This window comes from Haemaphysalis longicornis, unplaced genomic scaffold (assembly GCF_048455015.1).
Source record: "Haemaphysalis longicornis isolate Haplotype H1 unplaced genomic scaffold, Haemaphysalis longicornis Haplotype H1 scaffold_7, whole genome shotgun sequence".
In the NCBI taxonomy this organism is placed as follows: domain Eukaryota; kingdom Metazoa; phylum Arthropoda; class Arachnida; order Ixodida; family Ixodidae; genus Haemaphysalis; species Haemaphysalis longicornis.
The window spans coordinates 12,444,859-12,460,247 of NW_027526422.1; the positions used below are offsets into that span (position 1 = coordinate 12,444,859).

The 15,389-nt window shown below is 49.4% G+C and overlaps 1 protein-coding gene across 5 annotated transcripts in view; it reads right to left on the bottom strand.

Annotated features, from left to right (window-relative positions):
• LOC144144530 (uncharacterized) overlaps positions 1-15,389 on the bottom strand; it is a 321,359-nt gene that overhangs the window by 246,555 nt on the left and 59,415 nt on the right. For 2 of the 5 annotated variants that reach the window (XM_077676027.1, XM_077676024.1), the window contains exon 1: positions 8,723-9,002. The exons of 2 other annotated variants lie outside the window; for them this stretch is intronic. The gene's annotated coding sequence lies outside the window, so the exon portion shown is untranslated. Of the gene's footprint in view, positions 1-6,924; positions 7,007-8,722; positions 9,003-15,389 lie in introns of those variants that run through there. One more of the 5 variants, XM_077676022.1, reaches the window with a different exon arrangement.

Sequence of the window (15,389 nt, forward strand, 5' to 3'; positions counted from 1 at the left end):
ACTAAACCTTTGCCGAAGCGACCCGCTAGCAGGACGCCGCTCGCCAAGCACACCCACAAGACAGCCGCCGGCCCGCTAATCATGCTCAGCCGCCGATTTCGCTGCACATTTCACTTTCGTGTTTTACCGTTTCCTATGACAGAGGAATCTACCACAGTTTTTTTAATGGCACTGTAAACTGTTTTAATGGGTAGATTAGTTTTTCAGCAAAAAGTCAAAACGGTTTGTAAATCAATTAAATGATTAATTTACTCACAATGAGTGGAAATAAATTTGGTAAGATTTCGCGACATCGCGCTGCCATTTTTTGTTCCTCTATTCGTGTTCTCTTGCGCACCCCGTATGTATTTCCGTTTTATTTTTTACTGCCGCCGCACTTTATATTTCGGCGGGCCTGAAATGCAGAGCAACAGACTACTTTTTGTAAACTTTTTTTCGACATTGATATGTGCGTATTTCTATGCAGAAACGCTCTAATAAAACTTGCCTTGTTCCGTCAGCCCTACCACGCCCGCCTTCGTGGAGTCGGCTTAGTATCATTACACACATGTGCATAGCGGAGTATTCTTTATGGGCTTTCGGAACGAACGCACCGTCACAGAAAATTTGGGGGCGTATCTCATGTGTACAGCTCTCGCTGTAAAGCCCACACACCCAAGAAAAATTTCAAGAATACAATCGTGCCTCGGAAATTTGTTTACTCCAATGAGTTTTAAAAAACTCTAGGGGGTCAACTACGCTTTCTCATTTGATCTGAAAATGCCTGAGCACCAAAGCTTGCTGAGTAAGGTCCCCGAGTTATGTTGCTGGGTTTAGTTCTGCCGAGTTTTGTGCTGCTGAGTTTAGTGTAACTGAGTGTATGATGTCGCAAAACACAAAACACGACAAATCACCCTTATTTCTACCCTTTCATCATCACTGTTTGTTTTTTTAGATGCGAAGCATCTCATGCTCGGGGCTGTGTCCCTCCCTCCCTCGTTGTCGTTGTCCGCACTCTACTGCGCAGGCGCGTCTCTACAGCCCAGTCAGCGTTTGGGCTGACTTCAGCGCAGTCCACTATAAAAAGAAATAGTTAGGCGGCACCCGGTTTCGATCCCACGTGGCGCTCTTCCCACTGCGCTAAAAACCGAGACGGGAGCATGTGCTACGAATGCGCCTTATGTCATTCACTCATTCAAACTACGTCAAGAAGCTACTGATACAACGAAGGCACGCGAAGCTGAACGTCAACGGAAACGACGAATGGGACCTTCAGTCGACCCCATGGCTGCTTCGCATACTACTCAGGGTTCCCCTACGGGAAGATGGTGTAATTTTTTTTTCATTTTTATTTAAGGCTGTTCCTTCTCCTGTCCTATAGAGCCATGGTCAATCATTCTGCGGCGGACATTCAGGCTTTGCGTACGTATACAATTAGCCTTACAATAGGGCATGTGCCAAGCAACGTCAAACTCACATGTACTTCAAGCTGAAGGTACCGGGTGACGTCGTTACCACTTCAAGAGATATAGTTATGACTAATGTCCGGCCGTTGCACAACCGCGAACCCTCCTTTGCTGCGTCAGCAGTTCGGCTGGTGATGTTTCGATTTTTTAATCGTCGAGCTTTCACGGCAAAACTGTTACGGCTGGTGTTTCGTGCATTTTTTGTTCTGTGTCAACATAAACACAGTGCGCAATCTCTTTGTCCGCGCTCCAATCACTAACGCGGGGCTGGTATCCTCCGGCTCCCCTAGGTGGTGGGGTAGTCGTCCATGCTGGAGCCCAATTCCAGAGCTTCACGGGCATGTCTATGAAGCGCGGGGTGTTCCATAGCGTGAAGCGTTAGTGTGCTTGCGTTTGCTTCACTGTTGCTACCGTAACAAAAACAAGGCAGGTGCTAATACGGTCAAAGACAAAGCAACGCCGGACAACGGTCCGCGGCTGACTTTGGTAGAGCCATGTGGGAGTATTGGCGGTAAGCAAGGCCGCAGCGCCTAATGACACACTGGAAGTTCGTACTTGGGACTTCATGGCAGACGTCATGATAACCCACGATTTGGCGGGAGAATAAGAATTTTAACGTAAATTGATTGATTTCTCAGTGAATACGACATCGTTTGCAGCCGGACAAGCGCTGGGGGCATAAAACACGAAATCTTACGAATAAAACAAACTGGTATTTTGTCTACATGGCCCCTTTAAACACTACTCACTGCGCTCTCCTGCCCCGCCTACCCCACTCCCCCGATCTTCACTTTGCTCTGCTGCAACTCATCTCTACCTCGGCACCGCGGCAGGAAGCTGTCCACGCGAAATGTTCCAGCTCAAAAATTCTGGCCCCAGTCGTTTTTTCAAACGCTCATGATAGCGACAAATTCTTCGACGCCCCGCCACACGCACCGAATTGAGACTGGCGCGAGCGCGTACCCGCGGGAACGCGCAGCCCGCGCTCTCTCCCGCCGTGTGTGGAGAGCCGGCTGGTACCCGGGCTTGTAGTACACACGCGGCGGCCGTTCCGTGGTCGTCGTGCTCGCCGGCCTCGGGCCAACCCCGGAGGTCGCGGCGGCGGCCGCACGGCGGCGGCGGCCATTAGCGCCGGAGGCGAGTGGCCGCTCAGCGGAGCCGCTCGTCCGAACATGGGTGGTCCGCTGCAACCGGCCCACCCGCGCTACTCGCCGAACATCCTGGCCAGCCGAAGCTCTCTTCTTTTTCCCGCAGGAGGCCGTCCAGGAGGCACCCACAAGCCCGGGGCGCTGCGGCGTCACTCAGGAGTATATACGGCCCGTCGAAACAGCCCGAGACGTGTAATCACGTACCACTGCTCCGACACCCTCCCCGACGAAACGGAGGCGCTAAAAAGGTTGCCCCGACCATCTAAACGGATATTTTCCCTCCCGGTGGTGGCACACGGGGAATGCCGGCGGCTGTGCAGTGATGGGCTACCCGGCGGCGGCCGAGCGAGCCGACGTCGTTGGATGCGAAACGCTCGTCTCGCACTGTTGTTTTCTTGACGCCGTCCTAGCGGCCGTCGTTAACGATAATGACGACATCGGCAAGTGGTCACATTTCGTTGGGCTTGCGCCTAATGCACTTGACACGGTAGTATGCGCGACGTCTAGCGTAATCAGCTCGCTTATTAGCTCAGTAAAGTTGAGTGATTAGAGGTACCGCATTTTCGACCGTGTAATCAGCAATTTGCCTGCATCCGACGCACCCATAAATTAACGGGAGAAACAGCAAGCGGAGAGGACCGATAAAAACGTACGCTGACGACAGCGCTTTAGAAGCACGCCATGGCAGCAGACGACGAACTGCCGAGGACGGCGTTCATCATCACCAAATCATCGTCAGCTGCTTAGTTATCCGCTTTAAAATGAATACCTGTTGTAATAATTACCAACTTGTGCCCACCCGGCGTCGGACCACCCAATTTCTTGCTAACAAATGCTCTAAGACGAAGCAACAGTTCTTTACAGAAGTAATGTGCCTAACATCAATGGAGACACCAGGGTGAAGAGTAAATGGGTTGAACTGACCACCGGTTCCTTCCTGTTGCGACACAAGGCCGCCTCAGCGATGTAGGAGAGGGAACCAGGCAGCTCAAATCGCCTAGCAACCACAGGAACCCGTTTAAATGTCGTATGCTGCCTTATGATTCAAGGCGGACGACTTAAGTGCCCCATTCTGCGAAAAACAAGTTGTTGTTGTTGTCTGTTCAAGAAAATGGCCGCCGCTGTAAAAAGGAAATCGGAAGCACATGTCCAATCCAATGTAATTTAAACCCAGGACTCTCCACCACCAGCCCAATGCTATACCACCGTATCTGCGCGCTTTTTTTCTCTTTATTACATGGTCATCACAAGAATTTTACACGCTTACAAGGCGTACTCTCTGAAAACAGTCTGAAAACATTCACAGTTTAAATAGAGGGGAAAAGTCAAAAGTTGGAACTAAAAGTCCCGAAGGCACACACACGCATCAAGGAGGTAGATCCATTGTGGGGGCCGCACGTTGTCAGCGGCAGAACCAAAGTTGTTGTCGTTTCCGTTCCCGAATGATGGCTTCAATAGGATAATTCAGGAAGCCAATGCAGGCGGACTTCAAGAGACTCCTCACACACCAGGGACATGCCTTAGCCGCGTGTGACGCGAAAACACCTCCTGTACTTCCCGGTTACCCCGCCCTCATAGCACCCTGGCGCCGAACAGCACTTGACACTTTTGAACCTGAAAACCTACAGAGCGGAGTAATGCATCATGACGGCACAGGCGAATCGGACGCCTCCAAAGAGATCGCCTTGAGAACTAAATTGGCATTTTCACGGATGAGAACCTACACCCATCACGACACGGGCCTTGCTCACACATGTCGTGAGGCTCCCGATCTCTCAGTGTATATACACCACCGTACTTGGCAGAGCAATTTGACGCCTCGATGCGGAGCTATACACTATTAACTACGCAGTGCCCTCTACACCCTTCGAATGCGACCCACCTCTATCGCTCTCCATACGCATCCTTACAGACCCTCACGAGGCCCTCGCAGCTTTGAGATCACATAATTCCACCCATCCTGTCGTCCATGAAATGCTTATCAAATTCAACTCCTGCACCGGAACAATACCAACATCCGCATCGACTGGGCACCTCCTGGCCACGAGCCATCTTCTTCAGACAACCAGGCGGCTCATGAGGTCGCTCAGGAGAGTTCCTCCTCCCAGTATCCGCTGGTCCCTGGGGTAAGGCCGCCGCGTTCCCCCTCGCCCTCCCCAGCGATCCGCCAGCACAAGAAAAACCAAAGCGCCCGTCTTAGAGAACAAACTCCAGTTGGCTACCTCAGCCGCCTACCACCTCTTCCCCGCTCAGGCGAAATCTTTATTGACAAAGTTCTTGCGAATGCAGCCTACACACCCGAAATGCATCGCAAGTGGAGTACCCCAAACCAACCTAAGCCCCCCCCCCCCCCCCCCCCCCCCGATGCCCTTACTGCCATACCACCCCTCCATCGAAACTCGCACACCTTGTTTGGCGGTGAACAGCCTTTACCAGCCACTGCCCATTTAAATCACCCGACCACACACCGCACCACAACAAACTGATACACAACTATTATCTGAAATTGCAAGTTACTCAATAAAAGCGGTCGAGCACGGGTTGTTTAAGTGGGTCCTCTCCCGATCTAGCTGGCGAACCTGTACGGACTAGGGAACCTACATGCCGCCGTCTTTTAGGGTGGTGACATCTTTGACCATGGTTGCCTACCACCAGCTGTGGCGGCCGCTAAACTTGACGGGCCGCCATCCCAGCATTCGCGCGTTTACACTGAGGTAGCGCGAGTTCAGAGGGCTTCAACACGAATTGGATGGTTTATTGATACGGGAAGATTGGGAATAAGCTGGAGGATTGTAATCTGAGGTTAGCCGCCGTTTTCTGAAACCGAAAGAACGTGTTCGCTGACTCGAGTTCTTGCGAAATACTGTGAAAAAAGCTCGTTTCTCGCAGTGCACCCGCCGCCGCATTGGACGGGTGATGATGGCTTTTAGGAAGCGTATATTTGTGATGGGGAGAACCGCGACATCCCTGTGAACCTTATTTTATGCCTGCGCGACATTCCTGAACCAAAGTCATCCCATCAATGCAAACACGTTAAAGGCGTTCTCGGGCAGTAGTATTATTTACATTCTCGAGCAGTATTATTACTTACAACTAAAAAGGCGACATTGTATATTTCAGACTCACTATTGGCAGAACTTAGCCATTACTGAGTTCGACTCGAAGGTGAACATTTTGACAGACTTCTGTCTGGTTGGAAAGTTACTAAACTGAAATTTAACTATGCTCCAACCAATTACTGAGTTCGACTCGAAGGTGAACATTTTGACAGACTTCTGTCTGGTTGGAAAGTTACTAAACTGAAATTTAACTATGCTCCAACCAATACATAGGCAAAACCAGACGTTTCGAAGCCGGCTCGGCTTCTTCTTCAGGGGTGACTGGGTTAGTCAAAAAGTCACACTCATACGCTGGCCATTAGGCACGTCTTTTTTCACGAAACTACAACAATGTCAAATGCAGTCTTGGGCAGTAACTAGTTACTAGTAACGCGTTACCGGTAACTAGTTACTTTTTGCGGCAACTTGTAACTGTAACAAGTTACTTCTGAAATATAGTAACTTGCAACTGTAACACTGTTACTTTTTACGCAGTAACTTTAACAAGAAATACCGTTACGGTTACTTCCATTTTTTCATAAAAATGTTCCACCAGTAACACTCATTAAAGTCCGACGCACAGTTCGTGCTTTCAATTTATTCACTTTCTTCTTTCCCATATCCACACTATCTTTCATCTTTCCACAACATGGTTGCCAAGACGATTATCTTCCCTGCAGAAAAGCGAGGTCGGACGTAGGTCTTAAAAGTGATTTTTTTTTCTTGAGTGCAGCAGAAAAAACAAAAAGAAAGAAACTGAAAACTGAACCCCCGAAAAGAGAGAACCTCTTGGATGCTAACTTGGAGAAACAACTCAACCTAAACTACAACGAGTTTTGCAAATAAATTCCCCAACGCGTGCATCAACAAAACGGTGCAACAAATGAGGCGTACATGACAATTATTGGTGTTGGACTTGAGTGTGCCCCCTTTTAGGTTCCCTTCGTCGGGGATTTTACCGCGTGCAAATTTAACTAGCCACTTACTTAGTGTTTACGCAGTAACGGAAACGTTACAACGTTACTTTTTTACAGTAACTGTAACAAGTTATTTTTGGAAACTCTAACTGTTGCTGTAACAGGGTTACTTTTTTGGTTTAGGTAACTGTAACACCGTTACTTTATACCAGTAACGTGCCCATGACTGGTCAAATGTGTGGTTTACAAGCATTTCCCTCAGGCACGAGCAATAATCCAAAGAATCATACAAGCAAATTAAACAGTGCTCACTTACGGCGATAAGGGAACAGCGTTGGAACAGCATCTATCCTTAGTTTCTTCAAACCGTCCTGCCTGCTTTTCTCGAAGCTTGTGTCCTCGAAAGGTGCCCAGAATAGAGCAACAACACGAAAAGTCAGACACAGCACCACAGCAACACACGTAGTCCATATACATTTGCTCGACCAGCACTACAAGGATACTGAGATCACCATATGGAATACTGTTTCTGGGCTGTTATAAAATAAAAGGAAAAGGCAAAAAAATCTGACGCAGCGCGCACAGTTGCACGGGGATATTTGAGTTATAAGCCAACAACTGGCTTCCCTCGAAAGCGAGTGAGAGAGAGATTTTGTATGCTCAGGAGAACCTACAGCAGAAAAGGCATGTATTTTTCTGTATCCATCAGCGGTATTTGATAATTGTAATCACAAGTTGTTTACAAGCACGATCGACACAAAGCCCAATAAACGCCGAGGAAATAAAAAGGGCCCATCTCCCCGCGAGGGGGACTCGAGTAAATGCGTCGCATAGGGGGTGGATGTATTGCGTTAACGTTTAGTGTTTGGGGAGTTGGTGGTAGTGAATGCGTTGTATCAGCAGCTTCTTGACGTAGTTTGAATGAGTCAAGGATATAAGGCGCGTTCGTAGCCTTCCATTCTGTGTCGGCTTAGTGGCGCAGTGGGTAGAGCACCATGTACCTTGCGTTCCGCCCGCAGGGTCGTGGGATCGAAACCAGGCGCCGGTAAGTATTATTTTTTTATATAGTGTAGGGGGAGGGGTGCGGACCTGTTGTTGAGAGCGAGGAGGGTAGCGTGATGCGGGAGAGGAGGAGTGGGGGAGAGGGCGCACCTGGAACGGCTGTTGCGGACGCCGAGGCACGCCGACAACGCCGGGTGACATCGTGAGTTAAAGAAATGCTCTGCATTTAAAGCCCAGAAACAGAATCCACACGGTACCAAGGTACATCGCTCCGTTTTCTTTTTTTCCTCTTTTGGGGGGAGGGGGGGGAGGTCGGAATGGACTAAATGCAGCAGCCTGTTCCAGTGTTCTATGAAATCCCATAAGCTGAAGCCAAAAGGCTTCATTCAAGTTACGGCATAAGCTTATAACTACACTAGGTTTCATGCTCACTCCAGTCGTGTTGTTTTAGCCTTCTCGGGGGTATGATTTCAGCCGTAAGATCAGACCATCAATACCGCTTGACGAATTGTCCATTATCATAAACGAGTAAATCAATGAATAGAACCGTCCATATAAATAATTAAGCTAGCCCGACAAAAACATTCAACTGTGTAATTTGTTCACCGTCATTCCATTGGTTTTAAGTCTATTTGATTTAGGCACCGGAGCAACACCAGTGCTTATATTTGTTACACACAGCTCTCAAACATTAAAACCGTAGTCTAACCAATATATAAATATGAGCAAGAAAAAATGCCAGCACCATTCGGTGACGATGTTCGTGCACCAAAATATCCGGATCCCGAAAAAAGCGAATCCCTATGAACGCTCTGTTGTAAACACGGCACGATTATACCGTGCACAGACCGTGCAAAGTTAGGAGCATATATAGTTCCAAGGGCTGGAATCGCCACACACAGACATTCCGCAATGTCAACCGCACGACCAAAGCGTGGTAACGCAACGCTGCTGAATTCTGCGGAGCTAGCTAGCGCTGACGATTCGCAATCGGCGACTGTCACCCGTTGCACGTCGGCGCACAACAACATCAACGTTAAACTAGCAGAGGGCAAGAAACAGGCACACTAAACGCACGCTAAACATCTGCGTGCAATCATTCCAGTACTCACCTCGCAAACACGGGAAGCAGTGGTGGGCTCCCAGCAATCTCGCTTCACTTGAGCAATCCAACGTTTGCGCCGGTTAGGGCTGGTCGGGAAGCGGAACATTCGTACGCCCTGTCTGTGCATTGCGGCACGCTACAGCCTGGCATTTCTGCTTCCAAAGTACGCAGTTAGCGCGAGGATGGTGTCATGGCACAGGCTGGCTTGAGAGCGCTTTGGTTCATCGCAGCGCATAGCACAGCTTCTACACCCGCGCCAACGTGCATGATGCAGCAGGAATGACTGTCCGGGAACCAACATGGCGCTCTCGTCGCCCGTTGCCATGGATACCTGGACGGGCAACACTGTGTGTTGGCGGGCGGCGGCGAGCGGTGCGACAAAGGCTGACACCACCCTAAAAGACGGCGGCATGTAGGCTGCGGCATGTAGGCTCCCTAGTACGGACTACTCGTTTTAATGCGGTTAACTTGAACTGGCCCATTCTTCAGTCAACTGAGAGCTACCAGCTTTTATTTATTTTCTCTTACCCTCCCTCCTAATCCTTCTCTTCAATCGTGACCAGTGGTTCTCCTTTCCTCGTAATACTCCTGCTGCTGCTGCTATTACTACTACTACTGCTACTATTACTACTACTACTACTACTCCTACTACTACTACTACTACTACTACTACTGCTGCTGCTGCTGCTGTTACTTCTACGTTGCCGCTCCTTTCTTTGTAGCACATACCCACTCAGGGGATTGGCAAGAAATCGTGAGCTTAGAGGGGCTTATGTGCACGCCTATTTCACAAAATTCACAAAACTATGAATTTAAAACATATACAAGTTGAACAGTGCGTGCCGCGTGACACCTCAACGCGGTGGCACTTGAGTAGAACAGGGGCGCACAAGCCGTACTGAACCCCGATTCTGGGGAAGCTGTATGCATGGTGTCGAACTTGGTGCAATTTTTTTTTTCGAAAGGAATTCGCGCTGGGTATTGCTGACAGAGATGCCCACGCAAAAAAAAAAAAAAAAAAAAAAAAAAAACGTGCACTTTGACGTGCGCAGTATTCACGGCAATGTGTACATATTAAAGCGAAGCTTCCTTGGTCTCACTGATGGCGGTGTTGCAACCAAAACGTACTGCAGGAAAGCCAACCTTCGCTGGAGGGGATGGGGGAGGGACAAAAATGATTACGATGATAAAACGAAAAAACCCTGCCAGCAGTCGGAATCGAACCTGGGTCCAGGGATATATACACCCACACAAACACCCCCTAACACCCCCCTTTCGCCAGAAGGACTTCGACTCCACCCAGAAAGATGCCGCAACCACGAACACCCCACCCAGAGATTTATACACCCCCCCCACCCCCCCCTTAGAACCCTTCGACATTCCCCCTCGAGGATTCTTCCTGGAGACAAACACCAAACCCCAGGATTACACCTGGGCCACCAAAAACTTATGGATACTAGGGCTGGGCGTCGGTTAAAATTTTAATCCGATTAATTTGGCAGGCTTTAATCGATTAATTGATCACCTAATCGGTTGCGCTGGTTAAGGAATAAGAATGACAAAAATAATATTTTATCAATATACACAAATATATTAATAAACAATATCAATATGCTGCTATGCCTGTTCACAGCTCGTTGTAGTGGTTTGAGAAAATGGAAAAGGAAACGAAGTGCAGTGGGGATGTTATTGAGCTAGGCAGGGAGCTCACCTGCATACAACCCAGTGCGGGAGAAGGGGAGTAGAGGAGGAAGGAAAGGCTAGAGCGTGAAGAGAGAAGAAAGAACGAAAGATAGGGATAAGTAAGGCTAGCACACCACACACATCCCAGATGAGCTGAGCGGATCACCATCATGACGCTGGTGCGGGCGGAACGTTTATCACGGCGTTCGTATCTCGCACTACCTCTAGAATCAGGAACATTGGCACGCGCTGTACCATAATTGCAGTGTGCGTAGCTTAATCGCGGTTTACTTACGCCGTAGTCGGTTTATATAACGCTAAAACGGTGGGTGTGAACGCTCGCGGTTTCTTGAACTTGCGGCGAGCTAGCGGTTTTAATCACTATCATCTCTGAGCATGCTTGCTTCGTTTCTTGGTTGTGAAGTGAGGTGGGTTATTTGAGCACGAATATGATCCTCAACACGTTTGCGCACAATTTACCCATGCATGGCACCCTTATTTTATTTTGCTACGTGACTTCTACCGTCTAACCGGTTAAAAAGCTTAATCGCAACTAAAGCATGAATTGATTAATCGGAAGGCTAATCGACCAATTTTTTATGTATCCATGTATATGGATGTGCTGTAGCGAAGGGTTCCGGATTAATTTTGACCACCTGGGGATCTTTAACGTGATCTCGAACACACGGGAGTTTTCGCTTTTCGCCTCCATAATAAAAGCGGCCGTCACGGCCGGGAACCGAACCCGCGTCCTTGGGCGCGTAGTTTTTTGACACGTACCAGCATCAAAACAAGTCCTAAACGGTTAGGATTGGTCACTGTTGGGTTAATATTAGGGCTGGGCGTCGGTTAAAAATTTTAATCCGATAAATCGGCAGGCTTTAATCGGTTAATTGATCGATTACGAAATTGTGTTGGTTCGCAAAGAAAAGTTATAAAAAAACAATGTTTTAATAGTTACCGTGAAATCACCATAATCACAAAATCATAACAAATAATTATAAAATAGTCGCACAGTGTCATAGTGCCTTACATCAATATGCTCCTCGGCCTATTTACTGCTTTGGATCGCGGAAAATGAAAAGAAAGGATGTGCACTGGGGATATTATTGAGCTCAGCAAGGATCTCATCTTTATACAGACAAGCGCGGAGGAGGAGATATAGAGGGGGAGTGTAAGAATAGAGCACAGTGTCAGAGATAGAGAACGAGATAAAAAAGAATAAAAGATGGGTCTAAGTCAGTCTAGCACATCACAGACATCCAGGATGAGCTGAGCAGATCATCATCATGGAGTTGATGCGGGCGGAACGTTTATCACCGCGTTCTTTACTCACGCTTTTCTAGAATCAGGAACATTGGCACGCGCCGCAATCGCAAAGGGCGCCGATTAATCGTGGTTTACTTGCGCCAGAGTTGGTTTCTACAAAGGTAAGGCAGCTGGAGGGCCCGCTCGCCGTTTTTTGTGCCATGTATATGCGCATTCGGAGTAGGCATTTTCCGGACGGTCTTGGATATCAACTTTCGGTCTTAAACACTATCATCTTTCAGCACTCTTGTATCGTTTTTAGTTGTGTAGTAAGGCGGGTCTTTTCAACACGAATATGACCCTCAACTCGCTTGCGCACAATTTCAGCATGGCACCGTTATTTCATTTCGCTCAAGAGAGTTCAACCGATTAACCGATCAAAAAAATTTATCGCGACTAAAGTATTAATCGATTAATGGGAAGGTTACTCGATCAATCGCCCACTCCTGGTTAATATGCTACAGAAAATAAAGTTTTCGGTTGCACACCAACGCCATCCCCGCGAGAACACTGCTAATGGGAATACGGCCACAGTCAACAGCCTTGACTATCACTTCAGTCGTTCTTCCTTCGTAGTTCCATTGGTTGGAGCCTAGCGACCCACGATAGGTGTTTTAAGTTCCCAGCTGAGTTCTGGGGTAATAAAGTGTCGTTTGGGGGTATTTTCAGCGGCAAGTGTAGTCAGCGTGTTCGATTATACCACTCGCATCTTCCCAACCCCACGGCTGCCCCTCTCGGCACAAACTTGCCGTGCCAGCGTTGAACGCGGCAGGTTCGTTGTCGCAGATGCAGGATACGAAAGGCGACTTCCTTGGAAACGAAAACTACGTATAATGTGCGAATCAGTAGACCAAACTTTACCTATTGATAATTAACAGCACTGCTTATATTGAGATGGTTCTCCAGACGTACGCGCCATCTCGGTGACGCCATGGGCGGCCATCGAAGGACGGACCATCACTCGCCGGAAGCTCGCGTCGGCCTCTTCCCCAAACCAAAAGGAGAGCCCGTTCTTTCGAACTCCACCGCGACCCATCGCACCGGCGCCGTCACGCGAGGGCGTCAGTGAGAGAAAGCCAACGTGAAAGGGGCTCGTGCACGGGGACACATTTGTGATCCCGGCCGTGGCCACCGCTCTTTTAATGGAGACGAAAAAAAAAATGAAAACACCCGTTTGGCGAGATACGAGTCCGGAATAAAACGTTAAACCTCTCCGTATGGTCTGGTTCAGTTCTTCTGAATCGTGAATGTACCGGAGACCCTGCGGGGACCCTGCGGTGATCGGGGACCCTGCGATTAACTACGCTGACCCGTGTCATAGTGTCAAACAATGTGCACTTACATTTTATGTCGCCCACATGCTTCATCAATGACCGCCATTTGTGTTTGACTTTTACGCCTTATCAATTTGTTCTTACAGCTTAAGGCCACTCTTACACCAATACGCTGCCTTGAGTGTATGGCTTTATTGCATAGCTGGCGTGTTGCGCAAAAAGCCAACGTTAAGTCATGTGCTACGCGGAAAAATTAAACGCCGAGGTCGTGCACCGAAGCCACCTTTTTGCATTGGTTTCGCAAAACAGGTTAAAAGAATGGGGTAGTTTCGGGCAGTGCTTCACGGAACCCACAAACGCCCTCGCGGAGCCCCATTTGAGAACCATTTGTTTAAATTCTTCTGTAGCCTTCCACAGCGGCGCACGAAAGTGTTGCAGCATTGGCGTGTAAAACGCTACAAATATGGACCAGAATTTCGCATTCGCAAACGCTGTATCATGATGACGCAGCGGGTACCGGAAGGAATTAAGGGCAGTGCGCTGCCTGTTGGGGAGGCAAAGGCGGGAAGAGCCATTCGCCCGATCGCTACGTTATCAAAGAAGTTCTTGCCTGGGCCACCGCGCTTCGTTTATTGACACGCACCAGCACCCGCGCGAGTTAAATTCTCTTTTCAAGGGATATGTCAGGTAGTTACGAAAGCGCTATATTGACGGCCTTGCTTGGGAACTCCCCTGCACGATCATTTTCTCTTGCTACATGCATTGAATCAGGTGCATCTTTCACGACCTTGCATCTCTTGCACAAGCCCTTGTCATCCACACGCTGAGCAAAAAAAAAAAAAAAGTTAAATAAAAATGCAAATGTCAGAGTCTGAAAAAAAAAAAAAAAAAGCGCCCAGAAAGTGCAACCTTCCGGCTCGGAAAACGTGCGCAGCATTCCACTTTCTCGGGTGTTTCTTCCCCCCTTATTTGCTTAGCGCGCACTCGCGGGCCCAACTTGACTTGCGAAATGCGCCGTTGGTCATTTCGTCCCTCTACTCTCGCCTTCTTCTCCGCTGCCCCCGAGCGGCCAGTGGAAAGTGTTACAAGGCCTGGCACGCTCGATCATTACGGCTGCCGGCCCAGTCACGGCGCCCATGCAGCGGCGCGGGTGGCGCGCTACCAGAGGCGGCGGCGACGCCACGAGGCGACAGCGCTGGCGCGGTGGGCGTCGTGCGGCGGCCGCAACTTAATTAACCCCCGGAGTATCCTCTTCTGCTTCCTGGGGGAGAAACAAACAGGCCTCCCGGGAGGCGAGGAGCTAATGAGCCGAGGTCGTGGCCCGGGTGACCCCCCGACGCCGCCGTCGGTGGTCCCCCGCTCCGCCCGACCGATACTTGCGTGCAGCGGATTCATCCCAGCTCGCCCCCATGGGGAAAGACGGGTTATTTCGGACCATCCCTCCACCGGCACACCAGTTATTAGACCTGTCGAGCTGCACCGGTCTTTGAGGCTGGGAATCGGTCGCGGACCTGTATCTGAAGGAGCCTTGAACGGGTATAGGCACGGCATACTGTCTTCTTTTGAGGCATTTGCCAGTGAGGAATTTGCGTCATAACGCTGTCAAAGGAGACAAGCGCTCGAAGTATCGGTTGTCCCACGATCGAGCTAGCCGTAGGCCGACGCTAAGTGTACTGGTATACAATATAGCTCGTAAATTACATATCAGAATGGCGCACGAACACCAACCGTTTTGTCGATTGAGGCGATTTCTCTTGCACCCATGTTTCACTCACCCTTACTGATTTATCACGTTAGGCTGCAACACCTTAAGTTGAGGGAGTTCGTTTCGCTTCATCGCGCGTAAGTTTCAGTTTCCGCCATGGTGTGTTTCAGCACAACTTACTGTAGCGGGAGAGTAGACCAGGTCGCAGTACGGGCACCAGTCGGTAGGTGAAAAAGACGCAGGCAACTGGACCACGAGTAACGCTTTTAACCCATTCTGACGTATAAATTTTCCACGTGGCGTACAGGCTTGCAGCGTGGCCTGCCCGGCCAGCGCTGCACGCAACTAGTTTGGGACGTCCGTCCGTGGCCGGCGGCCGCCGCATCCGCGCTGTCGTGAGCGCGGCGGGCGAAACCGAGAAGGGAAGCGAGAAGAGATTCACGCCCTGGCCGCATGCGTGGCCACGGACGGGGGCCGAGCGGAGCCTGGATGGCGCGCCATCCGTGCATTACGTGACCGCTAGGAATTCGCATACGGAAACTGCGCACAGCCCTCTCGCCCCTCTCGTTCTCTCTCTCTCTCTCTCTCTCTCTCTCTCTCTCTCTCTCTCTCTCTCTCTCTGTTTCTCTTTCTTTTATGTACTTTATATATATATATATATATATCGAATCAGAATGGGAAATGGGGGGGCTCGTTGAATTAAG